The 27,685-nt window shown below is 37.3% G+C and overlaps 1 long non-coding RNA gene across 1 annotated transcript; it reads right to left on the minus strand.

The window, feature by feature from the left end:
- Positions 1–1,096: 1,096 nt before the first annotated feature.
- LOC125937040 (uncharacterized) lies at positions 1,097–27,473 on the minus strand. Its single transcript, XR_007462223.1, has 4 exons — positions 27,329–27,473; positions 12,881–12,977; positions 3,999–4,062; positions 1,097–1,893 (listed from the first exon to the last, which is right to left on the minus strand). It is a non-coding gene; the product is annotated as an uncharacterized LOC125937040 (long non-coding RNA).
- Between the last annotated feature and the right edge of the window lie 212 nt (positions 27,474–27,685).

Genomic DNA, 27,685 nt, shown 5'->3' on the forward strand with positions numbered 1-27,685 from the left:
TATAACGGTGCTATCAATGTATTATTTCCCCCTATAGAGTAATATGAGTAGAGTTATAAACCCTGTCATGGAAAATATGTTCAAGTAAAATTTCAAGTAATTTTTTTTTAGAAACAGAATAGGAATGTTATAGTATACAACCGAAAATAAAAATGCTTAAGTTGCTTATTATACCAAAAGTCTTCCATTTGGGATACAAACCAGGAAAAAAAAAGTAAAAATGAGAGCTCTCCAATCTGCTTTCCACTTGGCAGAACAATACAAATGACATGCTTTACTAAGGTCATTCCCTTCTTTAGAAGAAAGATCAAAGCAAGAATTCATTTTTAGTATCAACTTTTATAAACTGATATCAAAAGTTATTCTAAGATGTTATGATGTTTTATTATTTTGTGTTTTTTAAAAGGCTGTTTTTTGTGTGTAAATTTTATTTTTCAAAATGGCACTTTCCATGTCCCCAAACGATGGATGGCAGATAAGATTTCACCAGTTCACAGGATTTAGTGGCTAAGGGGGAGACACACAAACTGAGAATATGACACTGGAGAGGAAATCTATGGGATGACTGGCAGGACCTAAACCAATGACCTGACAAATAAATGCTTTATAGGGAACTCAACAAGACTAAGGCCCTCAAGGGCAGGGCCCCCATCTACATCATTCCATGTCCTTGCACCTAGCATAGCTCCTGTTGTGCAGTAAACACCCTATGCATGTTTGGTAAACTAGACCAAACCCCAGTTTTCACATTTAGTATGTCAACACATACTGAAGTTCTCCTGAGTGAAAGCTCTCTTCAAGGCCTGATGAAAAAATAAAAAGGAAATGTCTTTAGTCAAAGGAAATCAAAATCCAAGAGTACAAAATAGAACAACACCAGGAGAACACCTCACACTACTAGATAAATATACTAGCTTTCCTAATAACAATTACACGTTCTGAATGATTCTTCCACAGACTTTAAGGCACTGGTACATACAGTTCTTTATGTTCTCAAGAAACTATGAAAAAACTCTAATATTATTGAACCCACGGGACACATTAATTCCAAACCTGGGATGAGAATCTGCATGCTTTTTTCTTTCTATGTCTCTGCTTCTTTTTTTGTGGCTGGCCTATTACAAATTCTTCTAGTTTAGTCAAGACTAACTTTATCCACCTAAACAAATGCTGATTTTTTCCATGTTCTAGTTTAAATAATTATTCTATTCCTTTACACAAATGTTTAGATCCAGAAGTGAGGGATATATGGAAGACACTGCAGAAATATTTTCAGAATATCTTCTAAATGATGTACCTGGCTCCTTGCTCTGAAAGCCCTCCATTCTTCATCAAATTAAGTCACCTGGCATGCACCTACTATCATAAATTCATTGTAGACTACGAGATAGACCTTGTTTCTCCATAGAATAAATTTGAACCCTGGATCCTAATCAATAAGTCATCAAATCCATTGTCTCTGGTTCTCCTTGCCTTCAAATTGCTATTTCTATAATACAGGTCTTGGATAGTTTGAAGGGTGCCCCCCTACAATGACTCCAAGAAGTAGTAAATCGTAGTGGTTATAAACATGAATTCAGGAGCCAGATCATCTGGGTTTGAATTCTGGTGTCAATGCATACTAACTATCTAAGTGGCCAAGTTTCTTGACCTCTCTGAGCCTCAGATTCTTCATCTGTAAAAGGAAGATAATAATAATACCAGCCTCACAGAGGTATGGTAAGGATTAAATAAGTTACTATATATAAAATGCTTAAAAAAGAACCTGGCATACAATAAATCCTTTTTATATATATGCTATTACCAGCAATTCTAAATTTACTTGCCAGTCATGTTTTATGAAGACCTCATCAAATTTTTGAGATTGATCAGGAACAAGTTCATCCCTATTACCTGCATCAAGAATGACAGACAGTTTAAGTTCCCACTAAGAAAAAAAAGACATTCAAATTTTCATACAAGGATTGAAAACTGTAATATACAACTTTTGCTCTTAAATATAACCTATTCTCAATATCTTCTATTTTCCATTTCCCCTTCAGTTCCACATATATTTCACATGTACTTTAAGATTTAATTTTAACTTCCTTAAAATATAATTGTCAAGGATACAACTGAATAAGGATTCCAGGCATACTTTTGCAATTTTCCTTCAAGTATTTTATCGCATTAACCTTTTTTTTTTTTTTTTTTGCTTTTTGCTTTTTGCTTCTGGGAAGACCTCACATGGATACAGATTTTAGAAAATTGGGTCCAGGGCGCCTGGGTGGCTCAGTCGGTTAAGCGTCCGACTTCAGCTCAGGTCACGATCTCACGGTCCGCGAGTTCGAGCCCCGCGTCGGGCTCTGGGCTGACGGCCTGGAGCCTGCTTCCGATTCTGTGTCTCCCTCTCTCTCGGCCCCTCCCCCGTTCATGCTGTGTCTCTCTCTGTCTCAAAAATAAAAATAAAAACGTTAAAAAAAAAAAATTAGAAAATTGGGTCCATCTCTATTTGTGGTTCTTCATTTCTGTCACTTGAATTTATGCAGCAATTTTTGTTAGTAAATATCTTCTTCCTTGATTTTTCCACTTACACTCACTGTGTCCTGGGAGCAGTAGCAGTATTTCTCTTTAGAATCCTTTTATTTTTTTCAGGGTTGAGCTGAATCACATGATGAAGAGAAGGGAATAGTGCCATAGAAAATACAGATGGCTCGCACCAGTGTGACAGTATTTTCATTAGCAACGGTAATTGCAGGACAATTTTTAAATCTTTTTACAGATGACATTATTATTTTAAAAGGAAATCAAAGAAAACCTTGGTGATTTTATTAAAATTTTCATGCCAGTCCTTTATACCTTGTAAAATATTATAATATTTATAATATAACACATGATATACTTTCTTTTTTAGACATGTTACTCAACCTGATGTCAGAAAGCTTCGGCAGGACGTAATTTTTGAAATCAAAGCTTATGGGAAATGTTAGCAATTTCCAGTGACCTAATAATACCAAAAAAAAAAAAAAAAACCCAGCATAAATGCATGTCTTGGAGGTAAGTGAATGCTAGTGTAGGCCTTGTAAGTTAAAAGCAACATTTTATAATCTTGGCAAGATGTAATGGGTAGTCAAAGTAATGAAGCTAACCCAGGCGTAATGATTAATCTCTGTGTGAGTCACGACCCCGGCAGCTGCATTCTAAATGAACTGTAATCTATATAATGCATTCTCAGGAAGACCAGACAACAAGAAGTTGCATCCGTCCATAGTTCAGATGGCCAGACTGCATGTAGAAGAATACACAGCTTCTGGCCTAGAAGAGCAGAGGTCTAAATTGAGCAATATTCATAAGAGGACAGTGAGATATCATAGATATTTACTGGCTCCAGTTTATAAAAACAGAATGTGGCATTAACCCTTACCTGCTTCGGGTAACTAGTTGTAAGCTGGGCTATGTAATAAAGGCTCCATAGGAGAGATAAAACTGAGCAGGACCTTGTAAGATGGGTTGTAACGGAAAGGCCATTCCAGGTGAAAGATACAACATGAACAAAGCTATAGTGATAGGAATTCACAAGGTGTTTTTGAGGCAAAGTGACCATCCCTGACAGCTGGAAGGTGAGAATTGATGTTATGAATGCTAGGTGATAAAAATGTGAGGTTTAGCCCATGAGTGAAACATTTTGACAATCTTCTTTTAGAAAGAAGATTTGGCTTTGCCAAAGCCAAGATTTTGGCTTTGCCAAAAGCCTGTCGTAACTAACCAGTGGTGTAACTAACCAGTGCATTATCTTTTGGAGGGGACTCGGTGTTGGCATTGAGCCTCACCATTTTGACAGATAATTTTTAGAATACACAGATGGATAATCTGGAGAGTGGTTCAGGAAACTTATCAGAGGGGATATTTTTCAGGTGCAAAATAGAACGGCCATCTCATAATGACTGGATTGAATATGTTTTGTAACAAAGACTAAAAGCATTGTGCCATGGAATGGGCACACACTTGATGATACGAACCACAGAAGTTAATCCTGGTGCTGCCAATGCCTGCTACAGGACCCCTTTTCTGGGCTGCAGTTATCTGTAAAAGGAGAACATTGGACCAGAAGATCCCTATGAACTCACGTTTGAACATTTACACATGATGCTTTAGCTCAAGGATTTTATTAAATGATCTTGTGCCTTTGTTGGTCAGGGGCAATCATTCTGACAAACACATGTGAAAAATGCTCTCATTTCCTATGCACATTTATACACTTTTATTTTCTAAGAACATATAACTGCAAAAATAACACACAGCCTCAGCATGCAAGCCTCACAGCCTGCTAGAAAAGATGTAAATGATGGTAATAACCAAGGAATTTATAGGTATAGACTCAATCCTTCCTATCCTACAGATGAAGCCAAGTCACAGAAAGGTTATATAATTTGCTTAAAATTGCAAAGGTAGTCAATGACAGAGCTAGGTTTGGAAGGTAGGCAGTGGGTTCTAGGGCCTGCACTCTTATACCCTTGTGTAAGTACTACCTCTCTAACAGAACTCGGTCATTATAACCCAATGCAAATGACATATGTTGGTGGAGCTGTGCTCAGGCTAGTATGAGAACCCGGAGATAAGGTCTTGGATGAGGCTCTCTCTTAAGGGAACTGGTGATAAGAGGCCTTGGTCCCAGTGAGTAGTGGTAGTCACTGTTGTGAGGTTCTCTCTAGAAGTTGTTCAACGCCATAACCTTGATAGAAATGTGCTTGCATATGAGAGGCCTGACTTCATTTAGAACCAGATTGTCTCCAGGCCCACTAAATCTGTACAAAATTTCCCCCTTGGCCCTTCCAAGTATTAATGGCTGATGTCAACAGACACATTCTATCTCTTTATTTCCTGCCTTCATCCCCTTCCTCAGTATCTGCCCCAGCTAAGCTTGGGAAGGGAAGTGAACAAGTAGACGCAGCTAGTCTGTCTCCTAAAATCAAACCTAACACATCTGGGTTTTGCTTTCATTGAAAACCCAAGAACTCTTTGGTTTCCTGCACATTTTCACCTTGAAGATCCAGGAAAAAAGAATCAGGATTGAGTGAGTGGTCAGGGATCACAATTTCAACCAAGGACTCCTTCCCAAAATATTAATTCATTCTCTCTAATGCTTTCACGGCGCTCTGAGTTCATCCTAAGACACGTCAGCTGTTCCTCAAGCTGATTGAGGTGAGTGTCATTAGAGACTCGGTTAAAAGCCCCAAGTACTTCTCACTCTGACCAGGGTGTCAGAGGTAAAAAGTCCATGAGGGTTTTATAGCTGATCCAGCCAAGCCTCTCCACACCCCACGCACCCTCCAGATGGCAAGTTGTCTGCATTTAAGTCACTGTTAGAAGATGTTCAAATGCTTATTGCAAAGATGACATACTTTCCTTGCAGCTCATTTTACTAAATTAAAAACATTAAACATAAGTGTCTCTTGAGGTGCCTTTTTCCCCTTCAAAAATTATTTCTCTGAATTAAAATGTGTTTATACAATTTCAGATCAGAATTAAGCAATCCCTTCTTTTTTTCACCTGCCAGTGGATGTCTGAGTGCACAGACAGCCATTCTGAGAGCAGGAGGTCCCCAGAGTTACTAGTGTAATTCTTTTTACTCTGGGGTGCTCAAGCACAGAATTGCCTACAATCAATTTGCTTTCACATCCTGGCATTAAACTCACTGTATATAAAAGTATCACAAGTATTTTCAATATAAGTCTAAGTAGCAGTGATTTAAAAGGCTTTTTATTGTAATGAAAAAAATTACAAGGCATAGTAAAAGCTGCACAGCCTATTTGACTGAATCCAATCAAACACACGTGAGATTCCCCATAACCTCAAAATGAGTAAAAATGACTTAAAAATTAAGAAGGACAATTGATAGAAGTCATTTTCATGTCTGACAGATGAAGCAATGTGCTTGAACAATATTTTGACCTGGTTTCTAAAAATATGGAATGAATTATAATGTAACTTAGTGCTATGGGGAAATAGGTTCTTGTCAAAGATGTAGCTATAGATATAAAATATAGGTACTTATATTCTTCTAAGAATAAGAATTCTTCTAACATAATCTTCTAAGTACACAACTATTTTTTAAAGGCAAAACCAAAAGACTTCCAATAAAATATATATCATTAATTACCAAGAGTACTCTTGATGTCTATCACTGATGTTTGATTAGACAGCAAGAAGCGTGACTTAGGCATGTACAGCCATTACTATTCAAAATTACCACCATTAAAATCTGGTTCACACAAAACCCTTGAACCAGAATAAACGTATAACAGAAATATACAAATATTGTTAGTTCCTGACACATAGTAGGCCTTCCATAAATATTTGTCGAGTGAATGAAAAAAATGAATAATGAGTAAATAATATATCCAGAGGCAATCTGCTTTTCTGCGCTATTTCTGATTAAGTCATTTTCATTTTTGCCTTTAAGAAAAATGACTAAAGCAAATCAGAAAGGTGAGTTACAAACTGTGGCTTGATAGCTGTTTGATATTGTTAGCCCTTCCAGAATACCAAACCATCTCTTTTGACTTAGTCCTCAACCTTTGGTTCAGAGTCTTCCCAGTGTTTATACAAAGGCAGAGACCCCTTCTACCATCACCAAATAGTATGTTATTTTGTTAGTTTATTATTTTTACACACTATAATGGTAGAAGAAATAGAGCTGCCAGGTAAGATACAGGAAGCCCGAGTAGGCTGGATTTTGATAAACCATGAATAATATTTTAGTATAAGTATACCCCAAATATTGCATGAGACATACTTACCCTAAAAATTATTCATGGTTTATCTGAAACCCTAATTTGACTGAGCATCATGTATTTTTATTTGCTAAATCAGGCAACCCCAGAAGGAAAAGGAAATGTTCTGACTAGATACCAAGCGTTTCTATGTTTGCATATTCTAGTAGAGTGAGTGAAACTTTGAGTAGGAAACAATAGCAGAATTATCTTAATGCATTATCCAGTAACAGCCAACTTTTCATAGTTCACTAAAATGATATTATTTTTTATTTTTTTAAGTTTATTTATTTATTTCGAGAAAGAAAGAGAGAACAAGTAGGGGAGGGGTAGAGAGAGGGGGAGAGAGAGAATTCCAGGCAGGCTCCACACTGTCAATGCAGAGCCTGATGCAGGACTTAAATTCACAAACATGACCTAAGCTGAAGTCAGATGCTTAACTGACTGAACCACCCAGGGGCCTCTAAAGAGGGAGACACTGAATCTGAAGTAGGCTCCAGGCTCTGAGCTGACAGCATACAACCCAACGCAAGGCTCGAACTCAGAGCTGTGAGATCATGACCTGAGCCAAAGTCGGATGCTTAACTGACTGAGCCACCCAGGAGCCCCTAAAATGATATTTTTAAATAGGCTTGATCATATAGTCATGCTGCATGTTGAATGCTTCTACAGACAATGAGAATATCACATACAGACAAAGAAAGATTATGGAAAGTGAAGAAAGCAAAGACCAGAGAGATGTCAAGAGGCAAAATAAACATTTTTGACATTAACAATCCCTCTTAAGAGGATACTGGTATGCATGTATGTTTCTATAGACATATACTAAGATCAAAGATAAAAATGACTCCTTCAAAAATTCTTGAATTTCGATAAAATGTCAACTGTGTTTTTACACCGTGAAAGAAATCTAGTGCTTATGAAACGTGACAGATTGATTGATTGAATAATTATTAATATTTATTACATACCAGCAAGAAACTGGAGGCTATTCGAACATGCAGGCCAGGTCTCTATAGCCTTAGGAGGAAGTGTCCTGTTTTGGAGCAGTGGGTGACAACGTCTTAAAGGGCAAGATGACATATGTTGTTGCTGAGCAGTGTGTTGAGATATTTGTTTAAATGAGATCTGACAATCCATAAAAGATAGAAAATTCTTAAAATCTACAATGTTCATAATCTAAAAACTAAAATTATGCCTTTTCCTCCTATTTCAAGGATCCCTTTGATATTCAACCATCAAGCAAAGCCCTGACAAGAACAGTACGTTCCCCTGTATTCAGTTTCAGGCCTGGCAGGAATGGTAAAAGGGCTCCCTGATGATACAAACACTCAAGCTTGATCAGGCCTCAGAATTCTTTTCCCATAAAGTGCCAGACGGTGAAAGCAGGACTTCCAAAGCCTATCTAAGGGAGAAGGGGGAAGCTTTTCAACAAGATATGTTATAAATACAATCAAGGGGAGAGAGGAAAGTAATATTTCTTGAACCAACATAGGTCAGACTTCTGCTAGGTGTTTTATAGATATGTTATTTCATTTTCATGGTCCTCATAATAACAGTGTATGACTGGCCTTATTTTTCTCATTTACCAGTGATAATCTGCTGACCCTAAGAGAATTTACCCAGGTACCCAAGATTACAGACCCAAATATTGGTGAATCTAAGATTCTAAATTCAGCCCTATCTGACTAACACTAGACACACTACTTCCAAATCTGGAATAAGCCTCTTCACAATTAGATAAAATATCAGAATCTTGAGCTAGTCAAAGAAAAGGCTTTACTTAAAGGAAAGTACAAACAAGATAATTGAATATTTTTATTTTCAATAATTATATTTTCTTAGGTGAATTATGAACTGGTGATTCCAAGGCAAAAGAAAAAAAATGTTGTTTCCTATCATGAAACTCTGTTTATTTTTGGTGAATGACATTTCCCAAAATAAATTATGAGAAACACAAAACTTAAAGTTTCATTACTGTTTAACACCAAAATTAAAAGCAAGAAAGTTAATCTCTGGGAAACAAAAAACAAAAAACCCAGTGCTGTTAACTTTAATTTCAATTCCTAAAGCTACTACTAAATAAAAAGAAACTATAAAATACAGACTTCAGTTCAGAGCCCAAAATAAACTTCAGATCAGATAGTCACAGGTTGTAAAAGCTTGGCTTCCAGATAGGTGTAGCCTATATTAGATCACAACCCCACTCTTACCAACTGTGTGATCTTTGGCAAATTACTCAACCCTTCTGTGCCACAGTCTCCTCGTCTATAAAATAAATATAGTAATAGAACCTACCTCACAGGATTATTGTAAATATTACATAAGATATTCCATGTAACCTACTTAGCATAGAGCTTGGCATGTACAAGCAGTCAATAAATACCAGCTCCTATTTTTATCATTATTAAAACGTTTTCTTGGGGCACCTGGGTGGTTAGGCATTGGACTCTTGATTTTCAGGTCATGATCTCACAGTTCGTGGGTTCAAGCCCCACTTCAGGCTCTGCACTGACAGCGTGGAGCTTGCTTGGGATTTTCTGTCTCCCTCTCTATCTCTGCCCTTCCCCTGCTTGCGTTCTCTCCCTCTCTCTCTCTTTCCCTCTCTCTCTCCCTCTCTCAAAAATAAATAAACATTAATTTTTTAAAATTTATTTTTGAGAGAGAAGAGAGACAGAGTGCAATTGGGGGGGGGGGGTTCAGAGAGAGACACACACAGAATCCAAAGCAGGTTCCAGGCCCTAAGCTGCCAGCACCGAGCTGAGCACAGAGCCCGATGCGGGGCTCGAACCCACAGACTGTGAGATCATGACCCAAGCCGAACGAAGTCGGACGCTCAACCGACTGAGCCACCCGGGTGCCCCAGAAATAAATAAACATTTAAAAAATGTTTTCTTTAAAATGGATATGCTGATGTAAAATGAAGGCTTTGCACAGATCTCTGCATTTTTCAAAGCTAAGGCTATTGGGCACCAAAACCCCCAAATGGTGTTCACTAAATTGATACCAAAATGTTCCTGGCAATAGCTGCCACTTAAATAACTTATTTTCCTAAATTGAAGCATGGAATTCAAAATCCCAGGTTGAGGCCATTTATACTGCTCTGTAATATTTAGATACTGCACACAAAAGAAATCATTTGGCTTGCAGGTAGCCAAATGAAGAAAGGAATCCTCAAACCGCCACCCTTTGTCACCTGAAAGCTCCCACAGCCACATGCCTCAGTTTAAACTACTCAGGGTTTATCAATGTTATTCTGAAATGGAACCTTCAAGCACGATGTGCGTGTGCATGCGTGTGTGTGTGTGTTTTAAGGAAGAAGGACAACAATCTAGAGAGGTAGAGGAAAACATACTGCCTAAGACTGGGTGCATCAACACCCCACAGCAGTTGTGTGAGTTGTGTCGTGGCCCCAAAGGCAGGTGCTACTGTCACCTGGGAGAGCCTCTAGTGATCCCACTGAGTGAGCCACAAAGCATAAGGCCCAGGCACACTGCATTTTTATTCCTCCTAAAGAAACTTACAGGCCATTTTCTCACCCTTCCCCCTGAGCTAGGATATTGAGGTTAAAATGTACCTACTGAGTAGGTAATGTATTTGGTATTAAGGATCCATCATATGCCTATGTCTTCTGAACATAATGGTTCCTTTGGAGCTATTATAGATATGCTGTGAATAGATATTAGGAATAATACACAGAGTGGCTGAAGGAGGTCCCATATTAACTACTGTCAGACTTTTAACATTATTTGAAACTAGGCTTTTTTTTTTTTTAATTCCTGGGGTTTAATACGTCTATACTTTGTAAACTGAGTGCTTTTCAAAGAAAGCTCCAAATTCCTACAGAGCTGTCTTTAGGTGAGCTTTGATCTTTGCAGAGCACCTATCTTGTGTTTCTGTAATTGCTCTGGTTTAACAAGGCTCCCTAGCACGTGAAAGGGGAAAATCCTTTTATTAAGGCTATAAACCTAACTGACCACAGTGATGGAATGTGCAGCTTGGGGGTAGCCCTCAGCTCCCCAGGAAAGAAAAAAATGGGAAACTAGGGAAGTCTTCATGTTAAAACAAAATGAAATATTTATTAAACATGTTTCTGGTGTCCCAGGTGGTAAGAGACTGCCCTGTGGTCCGCTGAAAGGTTTGATCTTTGTTAAGTATTGTGAATGCAGATTTCAATAATGGGGTGAAAGCTGAGGAAGTTATGGCTGAAATTTTGGCTAAAGATGACAGCTCCAGGTTTCATGTTGCACAAAGCAGTCGAAGGGATTAAACCAACAAAGCCTGCTCAAAAGTATTGAGTTTCCAAAAGTGTAATCTTCCTATCTGTGATTCACACTCCTAGGATGGGGAGGATTCCTCATTTACTTTGACTTTGCCATATTAATCTTACTTTACAAATACATGCGGTGATTTATATCATGTTTAATTAACTGATTGAGGGCTCTAGTGGTAAAAATGGCATCGCATTAAGCTCTGTCCGTATGGCAAATTCGAATCACATCTTTAGCCTTGCAAGAACAAAATATCCCGAGAGTCACTGATGACAGGATGTAGGAATTGAAATCAGGTCCCTCCTGTTGTTTGAGAATCCAGGGAGGGTGCCTGCCATATGCCCGTCACTTCCAGGGGGGGAAATGACAGGATAAAAGAAAGGAAGGCTATAGTTCTTCCAATATGTTCAAATCTCAGATGAAAATTATTGTGCAGCCGTGCTGTACAGAGGCCAAGATTCACATGAAAGTGCATCCCAAACTTTGCAGAGAGCTTCATACAGAGGGTTTTGTGATGTTTCGATTTGTTTTTTTGTTTTGTTTTACTTACTTATTTTTTTCTGAAATGGCTACCCGGTGTTTTTCAGAACTGATAGATGAAAATGCTGTGCTTTGGAGCTGAATACAATAAGCAGCGAAATAAAAAAATAAAATAAAAAAGGGAATTCTTATCCAATAAAATATATGTGCACCGTGTGACTCAGTAAAAAGCAAATTAGGTTTGACTGCTAAAAACCACATACTGGGATACCAGTTTCAAAGTTAGCATTTTTGGAAGTGGAAGTTGTCTAATATTTCTCTTCAAAAATCTGTGGTGATTATTTATGACATCTAAAGAAAAAATGTAAATTAACTGCTGATTTCCTCCAAATAATTTCTTTGAAATTTTAAATGCATTTTGAATGATTTTAGTAAGACAGCATAATAAAAGTTTGAAAAGAAGCCAAAAAATCAGTCTCTCCTTAACATGACGATTCACATGTTTGTTCAAACTCTTTTACTGATTCATTATTTGCATGCCTTGATATTATTATAATCATTTTATACCTTAATCTTGTATCCTGAATTTCACTTAATATTTTATTTCACATTTGCCCTACAGTTAGCTGTCCATAATTTTTATTGAGTACATAATATTTCACCAAATTAATGTTATTATTTTTCTAAACATGCTTCCATTGTTAGATACTAAAACACCTTCTGATATTTATTATAAATAACATTAGAAAGACAATTTTATACATACAGCTCTTTTTTAATATTTTGAATGATTTCCTTATGATAGTTTCCTCATCTATCTATATAGGTAGATTCCCTACCCACAAATTTCTTTAAACAATGTTTAAGTAAAGAAATTTTTCTTCCAAGGGCAAGTGGACAACAAAGCATTCTGTGAGGTATCACTACATAGAAAATCTTTCCTCTCTGTGGAATATAAAAACAAACAAACAAAAAAAGAAATTCAAACTCATAGAAACAGAATGAAAAAGTGTTTGCCACAGGCTGGGGGAAGGCAAAAATAGGGAGAGGTTGGTAAAAAGGTACAAACTTTCAGCTATAAGATGAATAAGGTCTGAGGATCTAGTGTAAAACGTGGTGACTATAGTTGAGGACATTGTATTGTATAATTGATTTTTGCCAAGGAAATAGAACTTAAAAGTTCTCACAAATAAGTGTGTGGAAGAATGAATGAATAAGTGAAGTGACAGATGTGTTAATTAACTAGATGGGGGAAATCCTTTCACAATGCATATGCATATCAAATCATCATGATGTACACTTTAAGTATCTTACAATTAAATTTGTTAATTGTGCTTCTATAAAGCTGAAATCTAAAAAAAGAAGTTAAAATCTTACCTGAAGTTAACACACAATCCAAGGATGATGGCTTCCTTTTTGTAGCAAAGTATTGGCAACAGTCAAAAAGCATTTCAAGTCCATGTTGTGTCCTTCCCTGCTGCGTAAAAGAAGGATACGATAACAATGAAACAAAATCAGAATTTCCTACTTATTTTCCTCACCATTTACTATTTCTCTCTAGAAATAAAAGTGTCCCTTTAAGTATAGTTAAAGTTTTGAAAATTTACAAGTTTCCTAGGGAGTATTGCAAATAGATTATTAGACCAGAACACAGTTAACTTTTTCAAATGGCCATTATTTTAGTTATACCTGAAGTGTGGTCCTAATAATTGATAATCCTAGATGTTTTCATGGCATTAATTCAGAATATGATGAATTGGGTAAGTTAGGCAATATATTTTAACTAAAACTACTTTGGATTTTGACAAGAAATTCAAACTTTTCAACTGTGGTCTGTAACGGCACAGGCAGCTTGTAAAAAGAATAATCACTTCAACTTTTTCAACTTCCTGAAATCACTCAAAATAGAGTAGTTCAAGATTGTTTCATTTGGAAGTAATAAGTTCTAAAACACAGTGTGCTGCAGTACATTTTAATTATTGGTTTCCATTCTCAATGTACTAGATTTTATTAACCATCCCGTGTGTATTTGTTTCCAAAATATGTATAAACCCAAAACTGTTATTTGCAACCTTTTATCAAAAAATTATCTGATTTATTTAATTTGGTCTACAATTTCAGTTCAAGTTCAGTTCAAGTCTGTATTAGGGTTCAAATGACATATTTTTTAAAATAATTTTGGAGGCCAGAAGTGCATTCCTCTTTAGATGGCTTGTTCCAGTTGATATCATTATTGGTCAGGTAATGTGACATCTTTTGTTTCCCAAGTTTATTCCTTTCAATGACATCTACGTCTTCTGCACAGTTTAAATACAAAAGATAAACATTCCCTATGAGGCACTGGAAGGAGAAGCAATTAATGTGAATTTGATAAAACATAATGTAGTGGACTGACAGTAAAAAGGCTATGCTTATTTGATTGTTGACTAGTTTTGTCTTTAAATAATGGTCTTCTTTTGGCATTTAATGTATATTTGTTCGCAATAAACATAATTTATGAATATTTTAATACATGTGTACTCAGTGGGGTGGATTATCATACTGATATAAATAGAATTAATGAGCAGTCAACCTGCCACATGTCATGACATATGACAGGGCAGCTAGAGCACAGAAATAATTCTTGTAGTTTCATAATAAGGCTTTTTTCTTAGTTCGACTTTTTAAAACTACTAACAACCTTTATTTTCCTTGTATTTTGGAGTATGGTTCACCAACTAGGAAGCAGGATTCAGGTTTTACTACAAGAACCTACTTTTTAACATTCAAAACACTATTTTCTTGCCCTCTTCAGAACATAATAAATATACTTTCACAAATTAACACTATTCAGCCAAATTTGAGAGAATAGGTCACAGACTGACAATCATTTTGCCCATTTCAACTAAAAAAAAAAAAAAGTCAATATATTCTTCTTCTTTTCATTTTGTGGCAATAGTATGATCACGCCCAGCTGCTGATACCGGATACCAGATCTTTACAAGAACAAGAACCTTCTAAATGCTCCTAAATTCGAAAACAAATCTGATGGGCATATCGCCTGGATAAAATTGTCCTGAAGAAAACATCTTCTTAGCCAGTTATTTGCTCTCCTTGCTCACAAAGCAACAATCTGTTAAGCGTGCCTAATAAGATTTTTTTTTTTCTTACGGAATAAACCCAGTGATCTAAAGCCACCTCTTCAAACAGCAGGTATGGGGGTGAACAGAGGCATGCAAAATCTTCAGTTTAACCATACTTCATTTGACAAAGAATTATTTTCATGAGGAGGCAAATTGAAATTTAAGATTAACCTTTATTTTCTTTTATTATTTTTATAGCTTGATTATGGGTAAAAATGGGAAAAATTAAACCAGCACTGCATTGTCTAGATGATCTGGCAGGAGGAAAGCCTTGGCAAAGATATTATGCCATGACTTTTTAGAGACACAGATGGCAGGGTTGCAGCCTTTATTCCTCTTATCCTTTATTTTCAAAGGGAATATTCAAAGCTTTTTGCCTCCACCAACCCTCCACCCCTACCTTCACATTTAAAACCACTGACTTCCCAAACCAAAACTCTGTCCTAAAACTGGCAAGCCCCAGGATACTTTAGGGAAATGACTGAATGGGACACCATGCTTCTGGTCATCTGTCAAAGGAGAGGACTGCACTCTATGGGGCTGGGGGCTGATGAACTTCTCTGGAGTGACTCCCTTGGGGAAATCCAGCACTTTCACCGGCAAAGAAAATGGGCACCACCTAGTGCTTTTTTGATGCAAAGGCTGTTTGTGCTGGTGTGGATGTGAGTGGGCATGCGTTGGGTGGCTGACCTCTACAAAGGAAAAAAGAAAGGAGTCGCTTGGTTCCAACCTCTATATCCAAAAAAAAAAAAAAAAAAAGAAAGAAAAAAAGAAAGAAAAGAACAGAAGCAAGTGACAATCTTAAGACAAATGAATTCAGTGCTTCCACATCAGGGATCTCCTTAGGACTGTTTTTTCATTTTTTTTTTTTTTAAATGATTGTTGGTCTGTTCATGAGAAATAACATTTTTACTTACTAAGATGCTAATTTCCCCCGTATCATTTTTGCCTCTTCATTTCTTCTGCTGTTAACTTGACAGAATTTCTAAGAATTTTCATTTCATCAAAGTGAAAAAGCAGGGCACGCCATCCCACCTTCCCAAATCTATTCTAATAAGGAGCCTGTCTGGAGTTCTCCTAACAACAAATAGCTTTTATGAAAAATGGTTTGTAGCACAAAATCTTTTGCAACGCAATAAGATCAAGTTAACCCTCATGCCTCTAGGAAAAAGCCTTGGAAGTTTTATCTGATTGGCAAAATGGACCCAGATATGAGTTCAAGGATTGAGTACACTTTGATGAAATTTCATAGCAATGAAGTCTGATTATCTGAATGACTGCTTAAGCCCTTTAAAAAATAACTCAGAGAAGCACTGTATTTTTTTGTTGGGAAAACAGATGGTCCTGCAGGGAATAGTAGCTCTTCCCTATAATAATAGCTATTCCATACTGTTTGCTTTTTCTACAACACTTTGCTTACCACTATTGTTCTAAAAAAAAAATAACGATGATGATGATTTCTCTGTTGCTAAAGGTGAATAGTTCTGCAATAAAATTAGAAACCTTAGTACAGGCAGGGTGGAGGGTAGATATAGGAAAAATGAGTAACCTGCTACATATAACCAGATTAAAAGGGTCTGCTACACATCCAGGAACTAACTAGCCGACTTTGAACTCATTAAGGATCTGCTTATCCGATATGTTGCACAACAGAAACCAGACAGAAAACAGACTTCGAAGAAACAGACAAAAATGATTATAATTGCTCTCCGGTAAGAGCTCAGTGTCTGTGCTAAGCAACCTGGGTATAAAGGAATGAAGGAAGCAAAACCCCAGATTCTGAACTTTTCTCCTTTGCCTTCAGCAAAATCCCCCTGTTATAAGATGGTGATAACATTACTTAGAGACAGCACTTGGCAACTGTATTATGAACGAAGTTAAAAAATCTAAAGCACTCTCATACCTTTAGCCATTTTATTGTTATAATTTGAGACATTAGATAAGTGATTTCTTTAAATTTTAAAATTTATAACACAGGAAAAAAATCTTAAAATGTGTTTCTTCTACAAGCAGCAAGAAAAAAAAATAAAATGAGCTGATCTCTTTGGGATTTCTCTGGTACTAAAAATATATATGTTGAGGTTTATAACTAAAGAGAAGATCTTGTCTTGACAGATTTAAGATGCACATGAACTGATCAGCAGAAGCCATGGGTGTGGCTGAGCCTGTGTTTTTCCATATGTGTACCTATGGGATTAAAGAGGAAGGTGGCTATCATAATCACCTTTTAAACGAAAGTAGGATCACATTTTGCATTCGAGTTGAATTCTTCTACTATCAATATCACCACCATTCCGGTCAGCCTCATAAACAGACGAAATCTTGCTTTTTTATTTCCCTCCCTCTCTGCTCATCCAGCCTCTCCTTTTCTCTCTTGCCTGCTTTCTCTCTCTGAATGCCATAGTTCACAGTGAAACCCTCTGGTAATGACAGCCCTGAAGTGATAATGTACTTTCCTGCCTTCCTGTTAACAGTAGCACTTGATCCCACCATGGGTGCCAGCTCAATGGCAGAAGGATGCTTTCGTATATTCTAGAGGTAAAAGGGACCGGTTTGATTTACTGCCTTGACTAACTCAGCAGTTTCACAAAGTTCAGGCACAAAGATAGATGTTGTATTAAAGAAGAAGAAAAGGAAAGAGGAGAGGGAGGAAGAGGAAGAGAAAGGAAGGAAACCAGGAGGGAGGGCAAGAGGAGAATCAGTCTATTTTTTTTGTTACAATTCTGTCAGCAAAACCAAGTATGTTTCTTTTTTCTTCTCCCTGAGATTCACAGGAACATTCCACACAGTAAATAAGGAGTTAAGGTGAATAATACCAAATAAAAACATGGGACTTGGAGGAAGAAGAAAAAAAAAAAAAACATAAAGGATCTGTTCCTGTGGTAATGTGGGTTCTGTGGAACAACGATGGTTATCGTGAGATAATGCATTTATCTTCTTATTCCCCCTCCTTCACCTCTGACAGGGGCCTGTGGCCTTGGCACACCTGGTCTGGTGACATCTGAGCACCAGTCAGTCAGCTCAGATGCTCAGCATGCCAGAGTAGCCCACTGTCCTCACACCACCATTTTTTTTTTAATTTTTTAATTTTTATTTATTTTTTAGAGAGAGAGAGACAGAATGTGAGTGGGGGAGAAACAGAGAAAGAGACACACACAGAATCCAAAGCAGGCTCCAGGCTCCGAGCTGTCAGCACAGAGCCCGACGCGGGGCTCGAACCCACGAACCGCGAGATCATGACCTGAGCCGAAGTCGGCCGCTTAACCGACTGAGCCACGCAAGCACCCTGTCACACCACCATTTTTAATGGATAGTGTGTCATTCTGCTGAGGTAACCCAAACTGAAAACAATCAATAGTTTTAACCAAATATCTGTTATTTTAAGACTAGGCCAGAATGATTTCTTAGCTGTGAACTCAGGAGATTCAATTTGTCGTAGTTTAAATATAATTGATATCCCTTGCTTTAGGACTCCCGCCACTCAATGCGCTCCTGGTGTTTCAAGCTTGGATAAATATATAACACATAAAACGGTTGCATCTGTTTGTTGGAAAAGACCTTGTTTGCTAATGCCAGTGCTGCTTTACTCTATGGTTTCATAAGTTCAAGTCCACATGGCAAAGGGGAGGAGGGAGCCTGTGGAAAGAGGCAGGAAATAAGGGCCACTGCTTTGTGAGTGCTTACTATGTTGTAGGCACGGTTCCATGCTTTTTTCCAGATAAGAAGCCAGTTAAGTTACACATTTGAAGCCAAATCTGTCTTGCTACAGAGCATACGTTTTTCTGCCATACCAATGACCAAAACACAGTGACAAATACATTCTATGATATAACCCAATACACAAATCCGCTACTGAAACAGTTTCATGAAACTTACCTTTATACATGCAGTTTACTCTGATTTTACTCATTCTATTCTATTATAGTTCAATTATTTAAGCTTCTGGTTGCAGTTCCACTAAATTACAACCAAATATGGTAGTCCAACCACAATGTGATAAATGGAGCACCGCACCATGCTGCACTTCAAAATTTTACATTTTATTATGTTGGACTTGGTATCAGGATGGTGACCAAAAGTGTACTTGTAGGTCATGCAGAGAAAGTTCTGTCTATAAGATTAAAATTTTCAAATTTTTCATCTAAGAACTGAGAGTTATTTATTCCCTAAATCTCCTACAAAATTGAATTCGTTGGTAGTCTTCATTTGCTTCTCAAAGGGTCTGTTACTTGGAATAAAAACAATCTAGGAGTGCCTGGGTGGCTCTGTGGGTTAAGCGTCCAACTCCTGATTTTGGCTCAGGTCATGATCTCATAGTTTATGGATCAAGTCCCGTGTTGGGCTCTGTGCTGGGCATGGAACCTGCTTAAGATTCTCTCTCTCCTGCTGCCCCTCTCCCCTGCTTGCTCTCTCTCTCTGTCTCTATATCATCCGGTTGGTTTGATGAATGAACTGGTTTTTTAATAATAAATTATGGTATAAAAAAAAACATTTTGTAAGAAATTTCCAGAATATATAATAATATGTTAGCATACATTTGCCTGCAAGTAACACAGATTGTAAGCCATAAGGCAATTCTAGTGCCAGGGCTGACTGATTCAGCAGCTCACAGGTGTCACCCAGCACCCAGAGTCTTTCCATCTTTCCACCTTCTCATCCTTCCCCCAGCTTTGCCCTCAGAAAGTTACATAGTTCCAAAGTGAGGAAGCAAAATGTCTCTTCCTCAGGAGTAAATTCAGGGCTCCTTAAATCCTAATCAGCATTTTTCTTTGGCTAAAACTGAACTATATGTTGATGCCTAAACCAGTCACTGGCAAGAGAAATGGGATCACTGTGATTGGATTAGGAGAGCTCCTCGCCTTGGAAGTATATCACCTGCCTTGAGGCACATGGGTCTAGGGACAAGGAAGATGGGGTCCTGTGGGGAAATACATACTGAGTAAGAATGTCTGACACAAAGGTGGAAAATGTTTTGAAGATTTGGTGAATAGACTATAAAGTAGAACTATTCCTCCTCATTTAATGCATTTAATTTTCATGAGAATTAGCAAATCTAACAACAAAGAAACATACCTATAAAGAATCCACTCTGCATTTCCTGTTTACTCTGAAATTAACAGGACCCAGTATTTTCATTTACCAGAAAAAAGAACAGTAGGTAGACTAATAAACATCTGAAAAGTATCAGTGCTCATGAAAATAAACATATACCATTATATTTAATCCACTCATGGCAGCTTGGCATTTGCCAACAACTACAAGGTAAAATGTTACAGAAATGACTACTTTCTACTTTCTGGTTGGATTTATTCTAATTCATTGAACATAATTTCCTGAATGAAAATTTAGCTGCGGTTTTGAAGAACATCTATATGAGAAAATATATAGACTTATAGTGTTCACTAAGTTTTAATAGGACCTGTAGTCTCCTATGAATGATTGGGTTTTTCTTGCTATCTATTGTGTCTGAGTAACCTCTTCCCTTGTCAAGCACATTCAGAGTGGCTTTTATTTGTCTCTTTTCATTTTTAATTTTGACATAACTTCAGACTCACAGAAAAGAGTTGCAAGAATGACTCAAATAATTTCCATCTAAAAAATTAACTAATTAATTAAAAAATAAGTCCCGTATAGACTTCATCCACATTACCCAAGTGTTAGTATTTTACCGTATTTGCTTTATCTGTTTTGTATGCATGTAAACACATGTGCAGGCATACACACATATGTATATGCCTAACATATACATGTATGCGATGTGTATATGCAAACAGACATGTTTCTCAATCATTTGAGAATAAGTTACAGATGTGACCTAACACTTTAGACCTAACACTTTAGACCTAAACACTTTAGACCTAAACACTATGTGGACTCCTAATGAAGAAGAACATACTCTTACCAAGCTACATACAAATATCAGAATCAGAAAATTAACATTAATACAGTAGTATTATCCAATCTATAGATTTTATTCAGAGTTTACCAAGTATCATGATAATGTTTTCATGGCCCCAAATATCATGGATTATGTATTGCATTCAGTTGTTATTTCTCCTATTCTTCTTATTCTAAAACAGCTCCTTGGTCTTTTCCTTGGCGAACTGCTTTTAATATTGGTCTTCAGCAAAACATAATTAAGAAAACAAACATACCAAAACCAATGGATTTGTATGAATGGTTGTTTGGGATCTGTGTTGCCTCTGAGACTTTCCTTTAGCACAGATGGTTCATGTGAGTATTATTTTCACTATTCTCTTAGAAATCTGTACCTACACACAGAATATGAAGGACATACTACAGAACCAGGTTATCCATTAGCTTGTTACTAATCATTTCATCTATTTCCCATGAATAGCTGCAAGAACATCCCAAAACACCTGAAACATTTCTAAGTTTTAAAAAAGAAAAAAATTGAAGACATTATAGAAAAAAAAAACCTTACAAAAACATTCATTTAAATAACTGCATGCCTAGATGCAATCCTTAGAAGTATTTCAACCTAAATAATTAGAAAAGAGGTGTTTATAATTGGTTAAAGGCTCAATATTTCTGAACTAATGTGCAGAATTTGGTTTATGAGTATAAGAATAAAGACATTCAGATCAATTCTCTTATCTTTTTTATTAACATTTGAATTAGCCTACAAAAAAATTCACATATTTAAAAGTCCACTAAAGCCTAAGAAGCTCATTTTCTTTCACAGTGCACACTGATGGTTTTAATTTTTCAATCTTTTAGATTGCATCTACATAGCAGCAAGCAGGTCCTTTAGGAATAACTGGTTCCAAAAAGGCCTGGACAAATGTGTCTTATACATATCTCTCTTTCTGAAGGCTCCAGTGAAATATTTCCTACATTTTTTTCAAACCGATATATTCTATCACACAACAGAGAAGTCACCTGCCAACATGATTATTTGTCATCATGTTATAGCCAAACTTCTAAACGACCTTCCATCTTCTCCCCAGTCTTATGAAACAGAAGGAAGAAATTGCAGTGAGAAAGAGAATATTCCCAAATGGGCTGCACTAAAGCATCTAAATCTATAGCTAGAGCTATATAACACTGCTTCATTCAAAAACCACTTTCTCAAGTTGATATTTTTTTACACCTATCTTAAAAACAGGGCAGTACCCCTGAAGTAGGATTAGTAGCAGCAACCCCTCACCCTGTTTTCAGTAGTGAAAAGAAATTATAAGTGCCCCCCCCTCTTTTTTTTCCACTACACAGTTGTAATACAACAGCAGGGAGGAAATCATTTGTTCACTTGAGTTCAGTTCAAGATTATACTCAACTCTGATTGCAAAAACCCATTTATATGGAAGAAGAGACAAAAGGCTAACAACACTCTGGGTAGAGTGTCAGAGGCTCAATGTTTACAAGAAGATATTGAGGGGAAGATTAGAGAATAATTTTCTCCTGGGGAATGATGATGGCTTATGGGTCTTTGTAGGGAAAGTCCTTTGCTAGGATTAAAGGCAGGATTATTGGTAGAGAGTTGAGAAATTGAAATGGAGAGCCTCTTAAAATGGCAATTTAGTCAGAATATCCAGGGAGTTCTTGAAATGTGAACTCTAAGGAAATGGGTAGTACTCAAGAAGAAAAAATAAATTCAAACTCACTATTTCAAGTGACGACACCATGAGTTACAAAGCAATGGAAGTGCCAGTACCTTCTGAGGAAAACCAAGAGGGCAATAGCATGGCGACTTGAGTCAGTACTAAAGGCACAAGTTCAAGAAAATCCTTATGAGGAAGAAATCAATCCGATCTACAGACTAAGTTATGGCTACATCACAGCTAAAGAACAATAGTAATTAGAAACTAAATTACTATTATATTACTCTTTTTCTCTAATTTCAAAAAAATCAGTGTTAGCTTAAGTCATACTTTTAGCAGAACAGTTAAAAAATAATCTGAGCTTGGTATCTTATAATAAAAGTCCATACTTCTAAATTTAAAGTATGTGAAATGAAAAGTTTCATTTGAAAGCAATACCTAGTGCACAATTCTGAACTTGACACTATTCCTAAGATTACACTGGTTTCCCAATTACCTACAAAATCAAAAACCAAATTTCTTATCTTTAAATATCAGCTAGAGTTGTGGCAGGGAAGATCTGGGAGTTTAATGATACAACAGTTGTCTGCCCCATTATGCTTAAGGGATATGTTCCAAGACCTCCGATGGATGCCTAAAACCACGGATAATACCAAACCCATTATATACTATGTTTTTTCCTGTACATACCTATGATAAAGTTTAATTTATATATTAGGTACAATAAGAGATTAGCAACAATAATAATAAAATAGAACAATTATAACATCTATAATAAAAGTATGTGAATGTTGCCTTTCTCTCTCAAAATCTTATTGTACTGTACTCACCCTTTTTCTTCTTGTAATGATGTGAGACAATAAAATGCCTACCTGATGAGATGAAGTAAAGTGAATGACATAGGCATTATAACCTAGTGTTAGGCTACTATTGACCTTCTGACAATATGTCAGAAGGAGGATCATCATTTGCTTCCGGACTGTGGTTGACCACGGGTAATTGAAACCACAGAAAGCAAAACACGGATAAGGGGACTATAATTCATTAAAGGGACTATTTATAGAGATGTGAACAAGGTTAAGGGAACCAAAATAGGAGGTTTAGACACTCTGTAACTAGAAACAACCAGTTACAACTGCTACTCACAGATCTGAAGGGGCAAGGAGTGAGGGAAACAGGGTTATCATTGCCTTTGGAGAGTTGTAGCCATGGAAAGAAGGCCAACCAACAGAACCTCTAGTCAAAGATCTATCCATTGTTCTCAACCTTGGCTGTACACTGGAGCTGAAGAATTACTGACACCTGGGTCCCACCCCCAGAGATTCTGATGTAAAATATCTGGGATGTAGCCAGGAAATCAGGTTTTCAAAAACCTCATATAATATTTCTAATGTATAGCTAAGGTAGAGAACCACTGTCAAAGAGGGATGCTACAGCCAGTGCTGGAATGTAGACACCCAAGGAAGGGAGAGAATAAGGAAAAATGCCCTAACCCCTGCCACTTACAGAGTGGTCTCCAGAACATCAACAGAAATCACCCAGGAGTTTAAAAAGAAATGCAGTACCACGGACTACATCTCAGACCTAATGATTCAGAATTTTCATTTCAGGAAGATTCACAGGTAATTTGCAGGCACATTAAAGTTTGAGAAACCCTACTTTGACGTATTCTTTTCTTACTGGTGCTTCTCATTAACCCATCCCCAGTGGAAGCTAGAGAGCCAGAGAGCCTAGACGATTCATTCATAGAGGTTAGTCTCCCCAGGCCACAGAACATGGCAGAAAAGTGCAGAGAGGATGAATCTGGGGAGACAGACACACTTGATCTGGCCACAGTGATATATTTATTCTTCTATTCTTACCACATTTCTAGAAATAACTTTGTCTCCATTCTACCAGAGAATCCTGGAACACACACTTCACTTTTTATATTCATCCCTTCAACAAGCAATTTTTGGCATCTACTACACATAAATGCTATACTAGGTATTATGGAAGAAAAAAATCCATAATAAGTGGTACTTATGTTGAAGGACTGGTGGGGTAGGATACACACGCAACGAATAAACTATAGATTTCTTAGGGCAAGGTGGCAGACACTGCTAACAGTAATTTTTGCCAAGCATTTAACAACAACAGAATGTTTGAAATAAATACTTCAACTTGTAAGAAAATAAAGGAAGTTGCCCAGTTCCATAAACAAATAGCATTCACCATGGGGAGCTGACACAATGCTGTGGGGCCATAGAAAGGAATGACAGATGGAAGGAGGTAAAAGATAATAGAAAAGAAAGAAAGAAAAAAAAACCCCTCTATCCTCTGGCATAGTGTATGTGAGGAAAGAAAAAAAAAACCCTCTCACGAGAAATCAAAAGCACAGGCCTTTACATTGTACACATTTTTTTGTCCAAAGATCAGAAAATTACATAACAATTGATCCCAGAGATTTGCTACCCCAACAACTGTAAAGCTCTCCCAATTATTACCTCCCAAACAACTGCAGAATTCACCTGCAGAAAAGCCACCTGACTAAAAGTCAACAGATGGAATATGCACCAGGAAAAGAATCTAGAGAAAATTTATACAATACAGCTATCTAAAAATATCTCAAAAATCAACAAAAAATGAATAAAGACAAAAAAGAAAGAATAAAAATCCCTAGGAACAAAACATCAAGAAAAATGAACAACAGATTTTAAAAACAACCAAATAATATTTCTAGAATGAAAACTATAATAAAATAAAAAGCAATAGATGTGATAAAAACTGACAAAATGACAAAAGAATTAGTAAATTGAAGAACAGATCTAAAGAAATTGCTCAGACAATCCTGTATAGAGATGGAAAATATGAGAAGACTGCAAGTTCATGCGTGAACACACACAGGCACACGCGGACACAGCACTCTTCTAGAGTCATTTGGAGGAAGAAAGTGAGGCACTCCTGAAGAAATAATGGCTAAGAGTTTCCCAGAATTGATTAAAGACATGAATCCATAAATTCCACAACCATGAGTCCTGAGCAGGAGAAAATCTCTTAAAATTATGTGTAAACACATCATGATGACAATGCAGAACACTAAAACAAAGCAAACAGAAAAAAAAAGAAAAGGAAAAGAAAAAATTTGCAGACTAATCAGACTAATATTTTTAAAAACAGTATTAAAGGATAAAAGATTTTGAAGTGATATTTCAATACATAGAGGAATATAATTCTATACCTAGATAATTTATTACATAAGAATGAGAATGAAATAAAGATATGGCACACAAATATTGAAAAAATTAGCCACTCCCAGAATCACCCATTTTACTTACAGACAGTCACAATGAAGAATATACTTCAGAAGCAATTAAACAGAGAAGCACAGCACAGTTTGTAGGAGGTAATGATGGACAAAACAGTTTGAAAAACACAGAAATAGCTAAACTAGTGACTACAAAAACAAATTTAAATACTGACTTAATTATGAAGGTTAAAAAAAAAAAAACAAGTTGGAGAAGACTTCATACTGTTAAAATGTCAACTCTTCCCAAATTGATCTATAAATTCAATGAAATCCAAGTCAAAACGCTACCAGGCTTCTTTGTAGAAACCAACAAGCTAATATTACAATATATGTAGGAAGACACAGGAGCTAGAATAGTCAAGACAATTTGGAAAAAGAAGAACAAAGGTGGAAGAATAATCAAATAAAATTTTATTTCATTACTTACTATAAACCTACATAAATTAAAACAGTTTAGTATTGGCAAAAGGATAGACACTTGATTTACAGAACAGGAGAATCCAGATATAGACCCACATAAATAGGGCCAATTTATTTTTGACAAAGACTATTCAATGGAGATAGGATAGTCTTTTCAACAATCGGAACAAACAGGCATCCACATAAAAAAAAAAAAGGCCTTAATATATACCTCACACTTAATACAAAAACCAACTCAAAATAGATCATAAATTTAAATGTGAAATATTAACTACAAAAGCTTTAAAAAAAACATGGAAGAAAATCTTTGTAACTTTTAATGAGACAATGAGTCCTTGACACCAAAACCATGATCTGAAAAGATAAAAAATTATAAGCTGGACTTCATCAAAATTACAACTTCTTCTACAAAAGACACCATTAAGTGAATGGGAAAACAACTCGGAGAAAATATGTATAAGTCACATATTTGAGGGGCACCTGGGTGGTTCAGTCAGTGAAGCGTCCGACTCTTGGTTTCGGCTCGGGTCATGATCTCACGGTTTCATGAGTTCAAGCCCCACATCCAGCTCTGTACCCGCAACGTGGAGCTGCTTGGGATTCTCTCTCCCTCTCTCTGCCCCTTTCCTGCTTGTGCTATCTCTGTCATTCTCAAGTAAATAAATAAAACTTAAAAAAAAAATCACATATTTTGTGGTAGGGTCCCCTCCCTAAGGAATGTGTTAGGAAAAAAAAAACAACCTCAGGATAAAGGAAGGCAACCTGGCTATATGCCTACGTGACATTCCTCACAACCCTGTAACATGAGACCACCTACCTAATCAGACGGCCTGTTTGTGTGTTACCATATATGGGAGACTAAGAAGTAGAAAATGTATAAAAAACTAAGCCACGTGGTGCTCGGGGCTCAGTTCTTTGGGTAGGAACCCAACTGAGCCAGTGCTGGCACGAATAAAGTTACTTCCCGGAAAGCCCGGGCGTCACGACTCTCTGGGCGAGAATCCTGCTACATTACCTGGGGGCTCGCCTCGGGATTCGAAGATGGTGCGTTTCCACCTCCTTTGCGGCAGCGGTAGGAACCTCAGGGCGCCAGGAGAAGCAACCTCACCTGGCGCCAGCGGACTGCTTGTCCCGTAGGAGATTAGCCTATCCCGGCGCACCGGGGCCGGGACCCCGTGTGAGCGCAAGGGAACCTGTGAGGCCCAGGAACCAGCTTAGAGAGCGCCACGGTCAGACTGGTAAGAACCCGGGACTCTTTCGGGACACCTGCCCCTAAGAGTCAGAACGAGAGTCTGACCACCTCCCAGAGCTGCCCTAGTAGTTCCACAAAGGATGAGGAATAAAGCCGCAACCCTAATGTTCTGAATATAGGGCGGTGGGTGGGAGTCGTGTATATGCGTGTGAATGAGACAGACAACGGAAAGGTTCTGACCTGACTAGAGTGTTGAGTCCTGATCCTCGGGTTCGGGGGCAACCTCATACAGCTTAAGGCAGTGTCAGACTTCCTCGGGAGTCTCATCCGGGTCAGGGGTTGAAACTGAACCCGCCAGGGCTAAGAGGCGCCTGAAATATCTCCGGGAGGGGAGCGGCCGGAAGCGGACAAAGCGAGTGTGCGTCCTCTCCAAATTAGTCCCCCTCCTTCCTCGTTTTCCCCGCGAGTGCCTTAAAGTTGTCTGTTAGGGGGAGAAAATGGGTGGAAAGAAGAGTAAATCCACTCCCGTAGAGTATATGTTGAAGAATTTCAAAAAGGGATATATGGGGTGAAATTAACTCCTGGAAAGCTCCAGAC

Source organism: Panthera uncia (assembly GCF_023721935.1).
Source record: "Panthera uncia isolate 11264 chromosome A3 unlocalized genomic scaffold, Puncia_PCG_1.0 HiC_scaffold_11, whole genome shotgun sequence".
NCBI lineage: Eukaryota > Metazoa > Chordata > Mammalia > Carnivora > Felidae > Panthera > Panthera uncia.